The 19,121-nt window shown below is 39.1% G+C and overlaps 1 protein-coding gene across 9 annotated transcripts in view; it reads right to left on the reverse strand.

The window, feature by feature from the left end:
• Positions 1 to 11,272, reverse strand: part of LOC100648390 (TWiK family of potassium channels protein 18) — a 287,911-nt gene extending 276,639 nt beyond the window's left edge. For 3 of the 9 annotated variants that reach the window (XM_048404599.1, XM_048404595.1, XM_012320548.3), the window contains exons 1-2: positions 10,627 to 11,272; positions 8,525 to 8,895 (exon numbers count right to left, since the gene is read on the reverse strand). The gene's annotated coding sequence lies outside the window, so the exon portion shown is untranslated. The remainder of the gene's footprint in view (positions 1 to 8,524; positions 8,896 to 10,626) is intronic. The other 6 variants (XM_012320543.3, XM_012320542.3, XM_012320541.3 and 3 more) reach the window with 6 other exon arrangements.
• Between the last annotated feature and the right edge of the window lie 7,849 nt (positions 11,273 to 19,121).

A 19,121-nucleotide genomic window follows, 5' to 3' on the forward strand; every position in this document is an offset into this window, starting at 1 on the left:
GCAAAGTGTTTGCAAACGTTCGCGAGCATATTAATCGATTCCTCGCCCGGACGTACTATAGTCCTATTATTTTGAACACTTAAAATAATAATGTACACGGTAGAATGATTAAAAGCAATTTGTTTGCCAGAACTGTGTGCTTGCTTACTCGCTACCACGACAAATTTTACTAGCGACATTCTCAGCGGAACCGCAAGGAAAAACTTGTCCTGGAGAACGTAAAAGCACGCAAGACTACGAAGGTAAGAATCGGATAGACGTTGGACTAGACGTTATACCTGTGAGATATTATTTGACCAGCGTGCAAACAAAGCGCTGGCTTCTCCTTCCAAACGTCAAGGAGCAATTATTTGCGAGAACTTTGGAAAAATTGCGTGTTTGCACTTTTTTAATTAAATTTCCCGTCGGATGGACGGTCCGCGACCGCGTCGCGACCACGCGGTGGACTTGAGAACTTTCAGGAATTTAATTGAAGTCCAGGCATCCTGGCCAACGGGCCGCCCCTTTGCCGACTAGAAAGAGTATTTCCTGGCAAATTTGCGGAAAATTTGCCGCAGCTCAGCCCCCGCTGGAGAACAACCCCTGACCTGGCAATACGTTCGCCCGAAAAGTCTCCAAGTATTCGGCCTGCACGCTGACACACGATCTCAAGCACCGTACGAGCAAAAATATGTAACGAAACCAGCTTCAAACATTTCGACGCGTACTTTGAAAAACCAACGGAACACCAGAGCTTATCGTGAAAACTTGAAATTGTTACGAGAGAAAGAAACGATTCGCGGCGATCGAACTCGATTCGGGGTGAAGCGCAATATTGCGAAATGACCGATACTTCAGCGATAATTTGCCTCGCCGTTTACGTCATAACCGAATACGATGTCTATATAAAAGAGGGTTTAAAACGGTAGATGTGCGGGCACAGGGAAAGCTGACCTTAAACCGTGAAAGTGTACGAGATAAACATAATTAAAAATATACTTGACAAAACGAGAAACTGTGTTACGTTTAGGAAAATTTATGCACGCAGGACAATGCTAAACTGTTTCACCTGTTGAACATTAATACGTTACGCGTCTCACTTTTTGCGGTCTCTTATTTCAATGGTAACCGTATCATGTAATTTTACGATACTCCGTTCCTTTGAATTCGTCGATTTAGTTCACATTTCATTAACGAATGGATTTACATTTCATAAAAAAATAATTCTCTCGTAAACTAGGTTCCAGAATATAGAACTTTTATTTGTCATATTTATAGAAGAAATGAATAATCATGGAAACAGAAATACACGACGAGACACGCGATACACAGTTTGAAAAGATCAAAGAAAGCGAACGTCGCTTTTTCCGAGGCACGAAAGGATGAAGAATCATCGGTGCCTAGAGGTTCCTTTGCTGCTGACAAACTAGGGACGAAGCACGTGAGAACGCGAATCGTACATCGTTTGGTCGAGTGCCACTGGTAGGCATCTTCGTGAAAGGAAGCCGAAAACGCGGCAAAGAAAAAGAAAAGGAAACGACGACGCGAAGAAGCAAAACCATGCGCCTCTATAGAACGGCGACGAAAGTCAAGAGGTTAAGCGCCTTACGGGATCCAACGAATACGGGGGGCTTCGTGGGGAAAGTGCTTTTTATGTCGACGTGTCTGGCGTACGAGCCGCGCGAAAATGTGCCATTGATTTTTATCGGTGAAAAATAGGCTTTCGCGATCGGTTATGAAGAGAGAAAAGGAATGTGGTAACAGGTAAGCAGGTGCATGGTGTGGCACAGAAATTGAGGAAACGTCGGCGTGGAAAAGAAAGAAGTTTGCCTTTCTTCCTCTACATCCGCCTCCTCCGCTCCTCTTCCTGTGTCTCGCGTCGAAGCGCCAGTAACATACAGGAAAGCGTACGAACACCGGGCGAATTTTTAGCAGTTTCGATTTCCGATGAAAAATGAATTTTTAATAGGAAACTTCGTTCTTTTCAAGGGAAACATTCCGTGCACCTGCTGCTGCTCTTTCCTCCCGTGTCCACAACTCCAGGTCACTGCGCATTATTCAGAAGTATATTTCGTATGTCCACGGTGTCCGGATCTAACGAAAATCCATTTACGAGCCAGCTAAATGTTTCTATTGGCAACGATGTTGCGGATGAAGTACGCAAATCGACGACGATATCAATTACGAATTTCAATACAAACGATACAGATACGGTATCACTTACGAATCTATATGTGTACAAGGTACAGCAGCGGTAGGCTATACATAGCGAGATCGTACATTGAAACATTAAACGATGATACCGATTGATCTAGTTACACTCAGGGCTGACGCATCCCGTGACTAAAGCTGCCGAACGACTCTTTACCGCCGACTTACGTACGAACTGAAAGACAAAAATACGTAGTTCTCGGTAGATATGAAACGGCTCTGAACGAAACCAAGCTGCGTGTCTTCCTTAAAATATCTCGACTTACGTGTTTCGGTCAATAAACCTGTAAACTTTAATGCCTGGCCGATTTTACGACCTCGTTATATCGCTTTCAACTGCTACACGAAAGAAGGGAATTATAAATATTATAGCAATAGCGCGGACTGTCATTGTCAGACACGTTCTTTTCCAAAAAATCGAAAAGAGTCGACTCGAACACGCGTCTTACGCAGTGAACGTATTAAAAAATTACGAAACACCATTTATAGGCAGCGAATGCGTAAAACACGAAGCGCGCGAGAATATTCGAAGAAACGCGAACCAATTAACAAATCACGCCATCGGTTCGCCGTATTCGAATTTCGTTCGTGTTTTCAACGTGACGCTTTTACTCGAAAAATCTTATTTCGGCTAACGGCGCTCGATTTGAGGGGAAAAACGACCGTGTTTCACTGGCTCGTCGCGCAACTGGCTACATGGCCGTGTGTTGAACGCACGGAGAAGCACGCACGCCATGGTAAAAGTTACATGGCCAAAAAGTTCGATTAAAAAACAGATATACCAGATTGCGGAATCGAATTAACCGGCGTTTCCACGCGACCCGTTTCTCTCCCGTGCATTTTTTTCCATTTGCCGATCTTTGTTTTTTACAGCGGCCTCCGCTCGGCCAACGTTCAATGCGAGAAGCATGCGCGGCACAACGTGATCGGAATGTTCATTGGTAATTCAGAGTGGCCGAGCTATCGAGCCCCGAAGGCGTCGAGCCGGGATGAAGATAGCAGAAGTCGAACGGAAACTCGTCGTAGAGATCGCTTCGAGATCGACTTGGGTGAAACGAAGCAAGGTGAAGAGCATGCCCCAACAAGGAATGGAAAATAAGTGGATCGATCGGACGAAGAAAGCCCAGATCCGTGGATGGATTGCGAGCAAGTATCGAGGATTAGGAAACGACGATTGCTATCGGGAAAGAGACGATGCACGAAGATAAAGAAAATGAACTGAAAATAAGAAACGAGGAGGACGCTACGAGCTATGTTTCCCAGTGAAATAAAGAATAATAATTCGCTAATCAACTGGAAAAAAAAAAAGATTGATCCAACATTTCAAACATCGAAGCTTCGGCTACGAAACGTTACAGAAGCGCGGATACGTTTCTCAGTTTAAACTCTAGATCCGAGGATTTTTACGAGCGGCTCTTCTTGTTTAAAATGCTTGATGCAGAAGCTGTAAAGGTTAACCATAAAAGCTAGGTGTATTATCGTATTTATTGCGTGCTGTGTGTATACCATTTTATAGAAACAGTACACGTATACAAGTTCTTACTCGAAAGAGATGATCTCCCAGCTACTGTTTACAAACGTGTACCGAATTTGATAGACGTCGTTTCGAGCATTCGAATGGCGTAATAATTTTTCAACGACGTTACAGTAAGCGTTGTATTTTTCGAACGAAGTGCGGCAACATCGCTGGTAATCCGCTAATTATGTACGTCGTAAATCGAGTTGGTACGACGGTGATAAAAGGGATGCGAGAAATCGAAGACAGACAAGGAAAAGAAACTAGATCCGACGAACGCGGGAACGCTTTCGCCTGTCAAAACCTGGTCGAGGCTTTGGAACCGAGGACTCGGAATGCTTGGCACTTTATATTAAAATCCTTCCTCCCGTGTCAACCCGATATCCCAGGTCCTCGTATTTCCTCTCCGTTATTCTCCAACGTACCCACCAACATTTACCGCACGGATTCTACCTTTCTATACCTACCTATAGCTGCTATGTATTTGACCGAACAAAAGTGACGTCTAACGCGTACGATCGATCAGATAGACAGCAATGAAGCGATACGCCAATCATTCCGTGATCTTGCGTATTATTTTCCACTAAGATGACCCGCTTTTGTTCCCCTCGTTGGTTTATTTATCTACAATCTTAGAAAGTCTCGCGTTATTCGAATATTTCGCGTTTATATCGCCCCCCTTCATGCCTTCTTTTATTTCCTTAATTAACATTTAATCTTCCATGGATGCACATTTTTTAGAGTTCGATAAGCATCAAAGTTTCGTGGAAAAGAAGTTTTTACCAGATCATTTTGTTTTGTTATTTATTCTAACCCTTTAAAAGGGTTTAAATGGATCTTTGATCTCGCACAAATATTGATCGTATTACACGTGTTCGCGTCGATGCGCAATTTCTCATTAAAAGCCTAACGAAGTAATGCCGTTATACATGCAACGAACATGACAAAGTGTGTCCGCTGATCCTTATTAACGTTTCCTACGTGAAAATAATCTTATGAAATAAACGTGAAAAAAGGACAAGATTTATCGAGCGAACGTGAAAAGTTCCGGGGGGGGGGGGGCATAACGCGATATCAGAAATCGCGAGAGGATCAGAGATCGAAACAGATAAACAACTCGAGGCTCGTTGTCAATGAACTTCGCTATATCCGAAAAGCTGAAATCCGAACAGCGGAGCGGTCGGTCGAGATGCTTACCGGCGCTATCCTTCGTAGAATGGAAACGGCAGGGAAATTCAAAAGAGCGTGTTTGTCGTCCACTCGGCGAACCCTCCTGAAAATTGGCCTGCTGTCACTCGAAAATTTCAGTCCTGGTCAGCGTGGGACATTCGCAAAACACTGAGTGAAATTAAATCAAGTCCTATTTGTCGCTGTTTGTTCCGTTAAAAGCCACAAAACGACTATCGCTATATATAGTTTCTACAGCACGAGGACATAAAGTAACAAGTACGTACAGCCCCGTCCATAAATCACAGGACAGTTGGCAACTTTTAATGCAAGTTTTAACAATAGGATAAGTAACAAAAGCTTCGGTCGTAGCGTAAAATAGTTTTTTCTTGTGATACATATGGTTACTAAGGATCAAGTTGATCTTGTAATTTTAACATCCATTTGCATTTATCCTAAGTGTGGCAAGTGTTCTGTGGTTTGTATTATACATAGACAGTAGAGTACGTCTAATAATAATATGTCGATAATATTGATCTAATAATCGTACTTTTATGATTCTGTATGAAAACGGAATATCGTAATGTGATTATTGCAGCTGGCACCATATGTGAAGTAAAGAAGGAAATGTTTTACTCCTGCGTTTTATCGTTAATCATGCCCAATAGTCAATTATCCTTCTGCGTTAAGTAATTTTACGTAATTTATAGCCTGATAAAAGTTAAAAATCATAATCATGTTAAATATTTCATTTTAAAAAATTTGCGAGAATCGTCGATGACAGATGTAACTTTGATAACTATAGATATGTGAGCGTGATACAATTGGCATAATTTTATTAAAAATGCCCATATCTTCGACAACGATATTACATCAATAAGGCGGAGCTATCGAATTGGATTATTTTCACCGAGAAAGTGTGACGAGAAGCGCAATGTTCAGAAACTTTGAATGGCCCTTGAAAGCATCTTATGCAGCGAGTATCAGGAAATGGAACGTGAAAATGAATACTGGCTGCGTCTCCATAGTACAACTTCTTTGCCATATCTCATGCGAATGTTTTATCTCGCCAAAGAACTTCTCCGAAACTCAAGTATACGAAAATGAAATACTCCAAACTCTGTAACTCTTTTATTATGCGTAAAAATATATGCGAAAATACGTTGTACCTGTAGTTTATTGCATTTCAAAACGTAGTTGCATACAACTGACAAAGCTGGAACGCCAGTACTCTAAACTATACGATATATTATACATAATAGCCGTGTATTCTTTCGCGTAGGTATAGTACGACGATTAATACGCGAACAAGAATTTTCAACGATCTAAATCTCTATAAAATCCATTTTTTAGCCTGATGAAAATTTCTTTAATTTCCAGCATAAGGGAAATGTAAATAAAACAAGTCTAATTCGGATTGCTCGTAGAGCAATCGTATATCACGCGTATTCAGCTCTGTCTTTAACAATCGCCTAGTCTCCGGAAACAGAAGACTAGCTTGAAGTATATCCGTTGGACATATTCCAGTGCACGGTTGCAGTAGCTTTAGGGTCGAAATACCGCGACGGTTGCATGGTTGGTATTGGTATTACCGATATTAGCATTGCCAGTAACTCTTTCGAAATAGTCTTGGCACGTTCTATACTCCGGCTTCTGTATGCTTCATTTCCTACACCTTGCCCGAATCACGCTTCGAAGTTTCGCATATCTGTGCTTATATTCGCGCCACTTTTAACGTTCCTTATCATCTATCTCGCTTCATAGTTTCTAATTGTATTATTCGTATATTCCCCGGAACGAATTATAATCACGAAGAATTAACCTATAATTGCGTTGTTCGTGTGATTCTTTAAACTCGTAAATTTATCTTATTTATCGCAAAAATTTCATTTATCTAGCTACATTATATTATTTATCGCTTATTATTTTTATCTATTTACGATAGTTTTATTTATTATACTCGATGAATGTTTATACCTGGAAACGCAGCCGAAAAATAATATTTTGCAGCGTGCGTCTGATAAAAAGTCCACAATCGTAGGCAGCTTTTTCGACGACCGTATTCGAGTAAAAGCTTAAGCCTTTATAATTATCCGCGCTGTGTGTTTACCTATTTCTCTTTTATTCAGTATCTACGCATTTACAGGTGCACTTATGAAATGCAACTAATTAAGATCACATTAACCCGATTTTAAAGGACTCTTTCCATTAAAGGGGCACTGACAAACCGACGGACTAGCACCAGATAAGTAACGTATTTAATTTTCCCAAAAGTTTCTGAAAAAGAAAAAAGAAACGGAGAAAAATTCGGTTTCGCGACGCTCTACGTAAAATGGATTTTATTTCTCTCCAGGGACATGAATATTTCACACATTCGATCTCAATGAAAATCGTCTTGGAGGCACGTCAAAAATGCAGCTCGCGCCTGGCGCAAATGTATTTGGTCAAAACACGATAAATTTTTCTCTATCCTTTTCCCTCTTTTTTTTCTTCTCTTTTTTGAAAAACCTCGTTTCAACGTTTCAACGAAAAGCATGTCGTGCACCAGAAGGTTTTGCATTTTTATACATTTTACGTCGATCAAGCTGTCTTCTTTTTGAACCCGCTTCACTATGCTATATATCGATTGAAATACGCATAGATATCGTCGAAGCTTGATTTTACGCTTCATGCAGTTCCTGTTACATTAACTTTTAACGTTTTCCCCGTTCGCGTACACAAAAGATACGCAATTAGCAATGAAAATAAAAATCTCTCGTACGAGAGAAGATCGATGCATAAAGAAAAATTCTATTAGTCGTTGTGTTCATATTTCGTATGCTACTGCGTGTGTTTATACCTTGAAAAAGATCATTTTGTTGTCAACAAGATGTAAGAATTCGTCAGTAATATATTTTTCAGTATATGAAAATCAAGAAAATAGTCAATAAATTTCAATTCGTCGTTATTTCGAAATATATGACAATAAATAAAATAACGAACAAGATATCCAGTCGAACTAGTAAATCATGGTAAAATTTGCTAAAAAAGTTTTCCCTCCATGTATATATATATCTTGTTTGTTATTTTGTTTATTATTATTTATTTCGAAATAACGATGAATTGAAATTTATTCACCATTTTTGTCATTTCTATATACTGAAAAGTATATCACTGACGAATTCTTACATCTTGTTGGCAACAAAATCATCTTTTATATTTTACACAAAATGAATGACACTATATATATATAGTGTAGAATCGAACATGACTGTAAGTTCATAGCAATAAATCTTCCTAAAATAATGCGTAGTAAATTTTATTATCTCATTAAAGAAGGTATAAAAGAACCGTAGGAAAATATGTATCAACCAAAGTCCTTTGATGTACAGAGATTGAAGCTGGAATATTCAGTTGAGTAATACGCTGTGAGTTCAAGCAACTTCGGTATAACCAAGAGTCTCTTAATATCATAAAACGGAATATCATAACTTTGTTATATCCCTTCGGTTTTCCAGTTATACTTAATCTTATACTAAAACTGCTTGGTAATTAGAGCGCGGAAAAGAAGATTCAGTATGAAAAAATATTAGAAGCGGTGGCTTTTATACACGTCTCTATCGGTATCAATCTCTATCATATTAAAAACAAGCATATAATCTATAAACTTACAAACTCTGGAGCGACGAGTATTCAATCCGTCGAAATCACCAATGGGTTGAATGGTTCACTAATTCGTAGATGAGTTTCTCCCGTGATAATTTAATTTCTTCAACGAAACACAAACATGTTTCGTTGTAATCCAGTTACCGGTGTACAAATTCATCGAAGGCAGTCGATGTTTCGCAAACTTGTTGTTTACACTTCGTTACACGACATTACACTGATACACCAACTGATTAGCGATGTTTATTTAAATTGTATTGTCCGTGTGTATTACTACAGCCACGCCGTGACGCTTTGTGGGACGTTTACACAAAAACGTGGTCAAGGACGTCACTAATTGAGAATAAATACAACCAATGCGTAAATGCCACTCGAAGCTTAAATTCAGAATACGAACATAATAAATAGAAAGATCGCTGTACGCGTTTCTCGATTTTGTTTCCCAATTACAGCCGATCATGCGCGAAATATGCTCTTATTCGAAAGGATGACAGAATAAATTCATGAAAAAATAAGAAGAATTATTGACGAAAAATGGAAACGAGGTCACTTAATGCGCGAATTTAAATGAATTTTTCTTTTATTCTCCTACGTCCCGGATATAAATGCCGCGACACTGCCCGCGTTTCTACAGGCTCGAGCTCATTTCTTGCGACATTTCAAAGTGTTCTAACGCTTGGAAGCAGACCAGTTACGTGGCTCCATTTTAATCGAGATCCCTGCAGCAGTTAAAGTCGAACGAATCCCGCTGAATATCTACGAAACGGTTTGCTAAATTGCCAATCTTCCTAGTGCAAATCGGAACGAACGCGTATTTAAACGATACCATTCGATACGATGTCAACTCTTTTAATTAATTTTCAAACGCGATATTTTCAGATTTAGAATCAAAGCGCACGGTACAAAGCGTACAAACGATCATTCTTCGATCTAATTACAAATTGTACCACTCTATTTGACTTTACATGAGACAACGAACGAGATTCGTTGCTGTAATTGAAGGGTGCTTTATAAATTCATGCTAGAGCAGCAATGCTAATTAACTATCTTAATTATAAATTACTGGTCCACTTCGAAGAATCTGATCTCTTAATTTTTGAAATTTGTAAACGTTTCTATCTATCTATTAAGATTTAATCAAGCTAAGCTATCGGCTTTTGTTCGAATAAAATATATTTCTATCGCTAAAAATAAAAATTTCCGACCAATGACTAATGACTTTTCTGTTAATTGAAAATAACGAAATAGCGTGTGAAATCGGAAGCACAGTATTCTGTACCAGGCTTAATAATAAATCGAAATAATAAATTTATCCAATCGCCATGTTTAAATTCGTTTTCCTCCGTGTTTATCATTTTTTATCTCCTCGATTTTCCGACGGTACTTCCTTGTTGCAGTGTTCTATCAATCGCAAAACCCGATCTTTTGTAAATATCAGGAAGATCGGTTTACTCGAAAGCAAGACGGAGCGACGTTTTATGAAATACCTACGTGTTAGAGGTGGTCGGTTTCATTCGCGAAAAAGCAAAAGAACGATGGTCCGCGGAAGTCTAAAACATTTCATCTGTCGTCATGAATATTCATCTGTATTACATTATCATTGTTTATACGCAACACATCGCGAACAAAGAATTTCCTTGCTTGAGAATTTTAATTCCAAAGCATTTGAAATGAAACATTTATAGCCACATCTCGAAACGAAAAGACACAAACGAAACGCGTAACACAAAACACGACGTATGAAACGAATGAATTTGGGAGGACAATGTTAAATTACTCGAGAAATACATGCAAATAATTATAATACGAGAGAAGTTACGAGAAAGGCTTCAAATGATCTCGCGTTTCAATTTGGTTATTCGGGTTACGTTTGAGTGGATTTTGAGGTTAATTGGAGAACGTGAGATACCGTTCCGCGAAAAAATAATTCAAAATATTAATAATAGAATTGCGATACGCGTACAGAAACTAACGAAGAAAGATTAATTAAAATGAACTTGCATATGCGGCGTTTGAAACACGGTGACTGGCTTTGTACGTCGTGCTATACGCCGAGTTGAACTACTGTGAAACCGCTCGGTCGACTTGTTACATGCAATGGTATTAACTTCAATTGGATTGTTTCCAGATTCAGGATTCTTCTTTTCGAGAACGTACTTGTCGCAAAACACAGAGGGACGCGCATTCAGATCTAACACGAACAATTCATATACATGTAACTTCACACTGAACACGTGATCTTCAAAGTACTCGCGTCGATCGCTCGCAACTAACCTGACCTTTCACAATGCCCAACGGAATCGCGGCATTTCCTGTATTTGAAAAAATCACATTGCGCGAGCACGTCGATATTCTCGTCCTTCGTACGCACTTATCTTACTGTTTCGTATCATCCATTCGATCGATAATACGTCGAAATTCATTCAAAATCACTATATGATATATAACTCAAAGATTCCGATCCTTGCACCTTCTTTATCGAAATTCGCTGCCTAACACTATAACCTCAAACCAGATATCGTTCCGAACACTTTTCACGTTCGAATTGTCCTCTCACCTCTGAACGATGCACTTTTCTTTGACACGATGATAATGGTTCTTACGTCGACGATCAAGAATCGATTTTACGAGTACTATTATTTTCAGAGACGATCGATCGAGCAGGGTAACACGCGACACACGTTAAAACCGAACCGCGAACACACGTATTCACGATAATCATGCGCACCGGGCGCAGAACGACGAATGAACGAAAGCGCCGCAACCGAAACTTCGCGAGCCCCACCGCCCTTTCAGCGCTTGCGAGTTACCCGCGAATCCGGACGATCGCTGCCGGACGTCGCCGAACGTGCACGAAGATCGATGGGCGGATAGACGGGGTTCACGGTGTCGCCACAACATAATTAATCGGTGGAAATATAATTCTCGATCGTGGCTTTACGCCACTACTTCTGTTTTATTAATTGTGCTTGCTGCGGACGTGCTTACAAAAGAATCCCACGATGCGACGTTGATCCCCTGATTACTTTCCTACCATTTCGCAATGGCGTTAATAAAACTTTTTTCTTAAGTCTTTTATACTATGCACTCTTTTCTCTTTTTGAATAACGAGCGGGATACGTCACGTTTGAACATTGTTTTACAGTATCGACAAAAACTGCTTCTACCTTCTACTATCGAAAGAAAGGCAAAATCTTACAATCGACGAATACTTTCACACGGCCTCGGTCGAATGCAATTTGTTGTCAAGTTTATCTACTACTATTACTAAATTAGTAATAAATAAAAATACAAATACCAAATGCAGCTAAACGAATCGTTCCATCTAACTACTTCTATTTCTAAATACTTGAACGTTACCGCAAATATTCCGCGCTCCTTTGCGAATTTTGATCCTATCGTGTAAACTGTAAGAAATTTATTCTACAAAGTCTCAGAAGGTGACAGAAATCCGTGAATCGATAAAACAGAACAATGAGTCCACAGTTTACCTGTCCACTAGAGTCTGTGGGTGTCGAAAGCTCGAATTCTCGACGCAGAGAAGTCCGGTAACCAATTTACGGGCGCGCTAGCCAATGGCTAGCGAACGGTATTTTTCGCTGGGCGAAAAAGAAAAAAAAAAGAGGAGGAACTTGAAAGAGACGAAAGGCAGAGGCAAAAAAGGTGGTTTCCTACCTCCGAATCAAGTACCGAATCTGGCCGTGCAGACAAACGATTTCACCGTGCGTAAAATTCATTGTCGCTCGCTGTGCCAATGACCGTCCAGCTTAACCATCATCGATGCCGATGCTGAAGTTCAATGAAACGGCAGCCGTATCTGTCCGAACTTTGTCGTAAATTTTAATCTAATAGTACGCTTGCGCGCGTAAATGAAAGCCGAAACGCTGATGCGATCCCCGCCAGTTGAAAATGTAAAAAGCGAACCTGATAACAGAGGGAATATAGAGGCCAATGCGAATTACTCGTTCTTCTTGCACTTTCAAAGTACTTTTCATAACGAGTATCATTCTATTTTTATCGAAATGGACGGAGGAAGAGTGCTATAGAAGCGCGATACGATGCAAGGTATCCCGAAAACGTATGACGTAAAATATATGAATTTCCGATAATCGAAAATAATTAATACGAAAATCGTAGTAGTGCACTTCAGCGTTGAAACTCGTGAAATACCTGTACGACAAAGTGGCAGAATATTGTGAGAAATGACAATGTTCCTTTAATAGGGAACATTCCAACATATTTGTATGCACTTAATAACGCAACAACGTATGTGTGCAATTAAGTATATACGAAAGTAGATGTTGACATTATAAGAATAGAATAAATTGATCCATATATTAATACGCGTACATATACGTTCGCATGTGTACATGAGTAACAATGTTTCCGCAAACAACGTACAATTACGTATGTTGACGATTTAAATATATATACACTATACGCGAATAATTATCGTAACGTCACGCAATAACAATAAATCATAAATAATTTATAGATTATTCACTTTCATTCTTGTATCACTTTTCGTGGCTCAGTTTATTTCAACTAATCTCTTCAACAGATAAAAACGATCGAATGTACGAGCAAACACGTGCATAGTGACGGAAAGGAGCAAGGATGAAGAAATGGAAGAAAGAGGCAACGTGAAAAACGTGTTGAACTTTGACAGAGGTTTCAATTGGCAGTAGATGTATTCTTCAGCGGTTGGATGATTAAATACTAGCTCACCGTACTGGCTTTGATCCCTCCAATCAACGCACTGTACCACGTTCGTGTAAGGTGCGCGACCTTTGTACACTTCAAAGTCCTTTGCTTGTGGACGCTCATAGAACGGACCGAAACGGACTCCGAATGTTTAATGTCTAGACACCTGTCCATTCGACCCAAACTGCATGGCCATTTTTCTATCTACCACCAGGTCGTTGCTTTGAAGTCTGCCATTTATTCGATAACGAGCAACGCGGTTATTTACGATAATCAAACGCACCTTGCGATGGCCGCGGTTTACTCATACAAATCTACGTCATTCGCCCTATTTAGACATCGTGTACTACCTCAATATACTCGAAGCTCGAATTCGATGCGATATCTCGATACGACCGAACCGATTCAATACACTCGTCGATAATATAACGTCTGTTTGGAATGAAACCAAGAACTTTTGTGATTTGATGATTCTTCGAGAATTGGACATTTCATCAAAAATATCGTATGCTGTATAATAAACGATATTTTAAAATTATTTGATAAAGTTAAATGAAATTAGCGCGACGATACGTATGTAGGAAATATAAGAAAAGATAATAGTCGATGAAATATATTTTATGCAACTTTATCTTCCCTTCTCCTGACCTGGTGTATCGTGAGGATCAGAAGATCCCTCTGTGCCAGCATCACCTACGGTAAATATTTGACGAGTAACTGTGCTATCATGGCAATACTGGTCCTGATGAGGGCTGCTCAACTCCGCCTTCGATGTTTCATCTTAACGCCGTGGAACGTTGCTGTGTCACTTTGCAAAATCAAAGTTCGTCGAGTATTATTTGCATCGAGAAAAACGATACTCTGGAAGTTTATACGATAATCGAAGGTAATTTAATGTTATACCATAATTTATTTGATACGCTACATGAGTTTATTTTGACGAGTGCAATGGAAGGATTAAAATCATACGAAAGAACCTTCGAACAAATTATTCACGTTAAAAATGATTTGGCTTTAACAAATATCGGAACGATGTTTGCGATTTCATGTATGTTGCGAAAACTAACTACATATTGCTAAAACTGACCTAGTTAAAGTTTCATACCGTAATTAAAACGTACAACTAGGTATTGTTATAAAACCAGTATGAAAATATTGTGCATATATCGGGATTCCATATTATTTCCTTCAAGCAGTGTATATTGCATTTAAAGACTGCAGTAGTTAACAGAACAAATAATGACGTAAAATATAGCATACGGGGAAGAATTAATTAAAGTTAATTAAAAGTAACAAATTTTATCACGGTAGCGGAACAAATTTCATTTGCATAAATGCGGTAACATCTTTGCATGCAAGTGTCCACATGCATATAGATCTATAATACATAAATACGTTTGTATCTGACATATGTAAATTTTCTTTCGAAGTAAAGCTGAAACGAGAAGAAAAATGTGGAAAGAAATAACGCAAATTGATCAGCGTACGAAGCTACGTCGTTCGTGTACATAGAGTCAAAAATCACATACCACAAAACTGGCTTCCGCATATGTGTTTGTACACGTATGTATTGCCTACGCGGTATCTATAAAACATAAGCATTATACTTTCTAATGTATTAAAGGACACCAGACCTTTCCGTAGATCCTTTAACTAAACGCAAATGACGCGGGGCACAGAGCCAAACGATCTACCATAACGATCGTCTCTTCGACATTTCCATCGATTATCTACGAGAAGCTGCTCTGAATTCTGTGCTTCGGAATTATAATGAACTTTCTCCTCGAAACACAAAAAATTAAATTATTTACGCATTCGAATGAGAAACCTTTACATTTGAATCATAATGTATAATCGTAAATGAAAGTTAAAATAAATGTAAAAGTATAAATTTTCAACGATTTTTTTCTTATTTCCTTGATTCTTTGGGTCTTCCTCTCACAACTTTGTTGCAAGCAAATAAGCAAACACGAACATGTACGATATTTAATGTTATGTAACTATAATTGCATAACATGGGTCTGTTAATATCTATGATTGGTTACTTAATTAACGCAATTCATGATTACACCGAACGTAAACAGAGGAATCAAAATAGATTGCAGATAAAACCTTAATTAAAGGAACATCTATCTACGACCGTTGTAACCACTGAACAATAAGAAAAGCGTATTGTTATTATATATCTTCTGCGTGTATATTTGCGCAGCCCTTTTCGAATCAATTATACCGAATTACGATACTGAAATTACGGATAATAATTAGCAACATAGAACGAATTGTTGTCCGATTCGATTGCTTACATTATAGAACAGCCAAATCGATGCTATATATGTTATTATGTGCTACAGGTGTTAGAGTTGTTATCTTTAACTCTTCTAATAAAAGAATTTTCTCTGTAAACCTGAGTCGTAAAATAGTCGTTCACAATCTCGAAGATGATATATTAAATGTTGTAAGTAAATTATAAGGAAACGTATATTCTTCATGAATTTACTCTATTTATATGAGTATTAATATATATTTTATATATATCAGTATTACGACTCAAAATTAGTAATTCGTTTCCGTGTCGATTATTCCTCTCATTAATTCACATGTTGTCCTCTCTATCGGTGGCAACCGACAGGTATAAGCGATATTCGTGCACGATCATGCGAGCTTTGCGGAGAAACGGACGCAAGGGCTCGGTTTAACTTGCGAATTCGAGGTGAATACCAAAGGATCCGAGATTCGAGGATCAGAGATCGTGCGTGGCAGTAAACTTGTAGAAGCGCAATCCAATAGCAAGGATAATAATTAATTGATATCGCCTCTTGGTCGAATACATGGAAATCTGGCATTGGTAAAATCTCATTACGGTCGTTCGTAGCGTAGACAGAATTACCGCCAACTTCAACGATAAATCAATATCGCTCGAGCTTCGTTCAAATGAAAAAGTACGCCTGTCGCAATAATTTACCTGTACAAATAAAATTGTATCGGTAACTAAAAATGTAATTGTAATATACGAACTTGACGCAGATTTATTTGATTAATAATTTTCTATCTGAGATGTTCTATTATTTCAGGCCGATTTTCCGATACATCTTGATAATAAGACATTTTTTATACTCGCAAATCAACTACATCTACTCAGCAATTTTCTAAAATATTCAAACCTATCGTTTCAACGTTTTATTCCACTCGAATCTTTTCTCTCTCGCTCTTCCCGAGATTCCACGTGTCGTATCCTCGCCGGTGGAAATGTTTGCCAATTACACGAACGCAAGGTAACAAAGAGAGGACCAATGTATTTAATGGAAAGCGTTCGAAGTACAGAGGAGACGCGCATATTCTAGTAACGAATATACGTGGAGCCTTTGGAAGACAGGATTGTAGCCGGAGAATGGTGAACGATGGCGGTAGTTGGGAGGGGAGGGGGGTCGTTAAGAGGCCGCGGTAGCGAACAGGGTTGGACCGGACCGGGTTGCCCGGGGTGGTTCCCCGTGACAGAGAAGCAGACGACTCAGGCAGGGTTCGTGTGGCCCTAGGGGTTAATAGATGGCCGATGTCCCTGCACCGAGGTCAGACACTGTGTCACCTTCCACGTTCGTCATTACAAATGCAGATTGGACCTGCCGCCATTACACCGACGCCTATCTAATCGTCGCCGAGGCCCACCACGAAACTTCTCGTCTGTACGGAAAATTGCCCATTGTCTGACTACTGGTTCCTCTTTCCGTGGCTCTCCCACGTAAACTGTACGTTACACCGTGCTAGTGCGCTGCGAAGAGAAAGAGAGAGAAAGTCGAAGTTCTGGCGCCTCGTAAATCGCCGATATACCGCGAAACCGTGCAGTGCGAATTCCCGCGAATTCCCTGGAAAACGGACAGAAACGCCGGTCTGAGTTGCACTACGGATATGGACGGTATTGGGCTGTCGTTTCGTGAATCAATAGTCGACCGATAAAGAAAAGCTCGCGCACAGTTCGTTAGTGCGTGCACAGAATCGTGTTAATTCATTTTCAGCCGAACTGAAGCAACAATTTTTACCGTACATCGGAATTGCCGATATCACTGACGGAATATGAAGAGAGCAGTAGATTTTTATATAACTAAAATATCGTGAATGAATGGACACGTAAAACGTGCAATAACTTCCGAATGAACGTATCGAATTCTATTTAGAAGAGCATAAGCGATGCTGGTCTCTTTGTTAATCCCCTTATTTCTTAACTATTTCTTCGATAAAACCGTTTGCTTACTTACTTAAGACAGTAATGAAATATATAACAATGTTTCGTGTTTAGATCGTATAGCAAAGACTGTGAAAAAGCCACAATGGATGTATCGCTATTGAACTGACATCAATGCCTAATAGCTACGTGTCATTCAACTGAATTCTTGATGGAGCTAATACTCCATTCAATTAACGATAGCCGCTACAATTGGGAACCTTCGATACTCCCGCATCGAGTTTCCAGGGAGATAATTTGAGGTAAACCAATAGAGCTTTATTAAGTGACAGTTTGATGCATTCACGACTCTCAGTTCCGTACAATTCGATAAACTTGGAAATCCAGTATGTAGTACCTCTTAAAAATGTATTTCCGTATATCGAATCTTCGACTGAACCAAAATATCTTTAATACGATACATCATAACTGATAATTAAAGAAATTTCACGATTTTAAAATGGCGATACAGGTAGATACACATTGTCAGTAGGATGATAAGAATCAACATACAGAGTTATTAATACTACCAGGATATGAATTAATTTACACATACAAAAGCGTGTAATGAATATTTTGTCCGACGCGTGTGACTCTTTTAAATGCAAATCAAACCAGAGTATAAAAGCGAGAAGTATTTAAAAAAAAAAAGGATAAAATACAGTTCATTCCAGGTATACATCGAAGTTTCACAAAGTGCGATTATTTCTCGCTTCGATGATACATGTAAATCCCTGGAATCCATCGGAACGCGTGTGACCGTCCTCCCAGCAAATTACATATAATCCCGTATTGCGCGTAGATCTATGCGTACGCGCATACGCCTGCCGCCGACGAAAAAAATTGTGATCGCGTATCGCGTTTTTAGCTAAAGCCATAAGGCAAAAACGTTCCCTTTATCGTTGTGTGTACATTTTCTATGGGAAAACCTGACGCTATACTATCACAGGAATATATACATTTAAACACTACTTATTAACGTAGTAATTTTGTTACGCTATAGAGTTTCTTTGTAAGTTGCTCACCATAATTCGAATATTTGAATTCTCTCGGATTTCACGAAACTGATACGCTCGTTGCCGTTAACCACTAGCTAAATATAAATTTAATCGTAAATTTAAACAAAAGTAAGACAGCGTATTTCAGCACAAATTTTCAGTGAAATTCTCCATGAATAAAGGAGGAAGACATTTTGTAAATGAATGAAACGAGCGTCGTATATTTCTCGTGAAGGTTTCGTCTAGACGAGGTCTGACATTTTCCTTCCCTCGAAGGATATTCGTTGTCACGCAGACAGACATGGTCCTATTCTACTTTCGCAATAGCAAGGATGCTTTGACCCTTTGCGGCGAATGTCACCCTCGTTACTTTTTATTCTGTCGAAGTCCTTTCACAAACTGCCTTTTCAAACGGCGACGTTGCTGCATCCTAACCCGCCAAGCATCGATACTTCGCCATTTCTGTTAATTATAAATTTCCAATGTTATTAAACCAAAATGTTGCAATAGACCGAGTGGACAGAAAACGAATTACTCGACGCGTTGTTAATATACTACGTAGAATCGTAAAATTTATCTGATCACAGAATATCACTTATGCGGTGCACTTTCTACGAATCAGTAGTACGAATCAATAATATTCAATCGTGCATTCTTGTAACTTTTAGCTTACGCACTATTTTAC

Source organism: Bombus terrestris, chromosome 3 (assembly GCF_910591885.1).
Source record: "Bombus terrestris chromosome 3, iyBomTerr1.2, whole genome shotgun sequence".
In the NCBI taxonomy this organism is placed as follows: domain Eukaryota; kingdom Metazoa; phylum Arthropoda; class Insecta; order Hymenoptera; family Apidae; genus Bombus; species Bombus terrestris.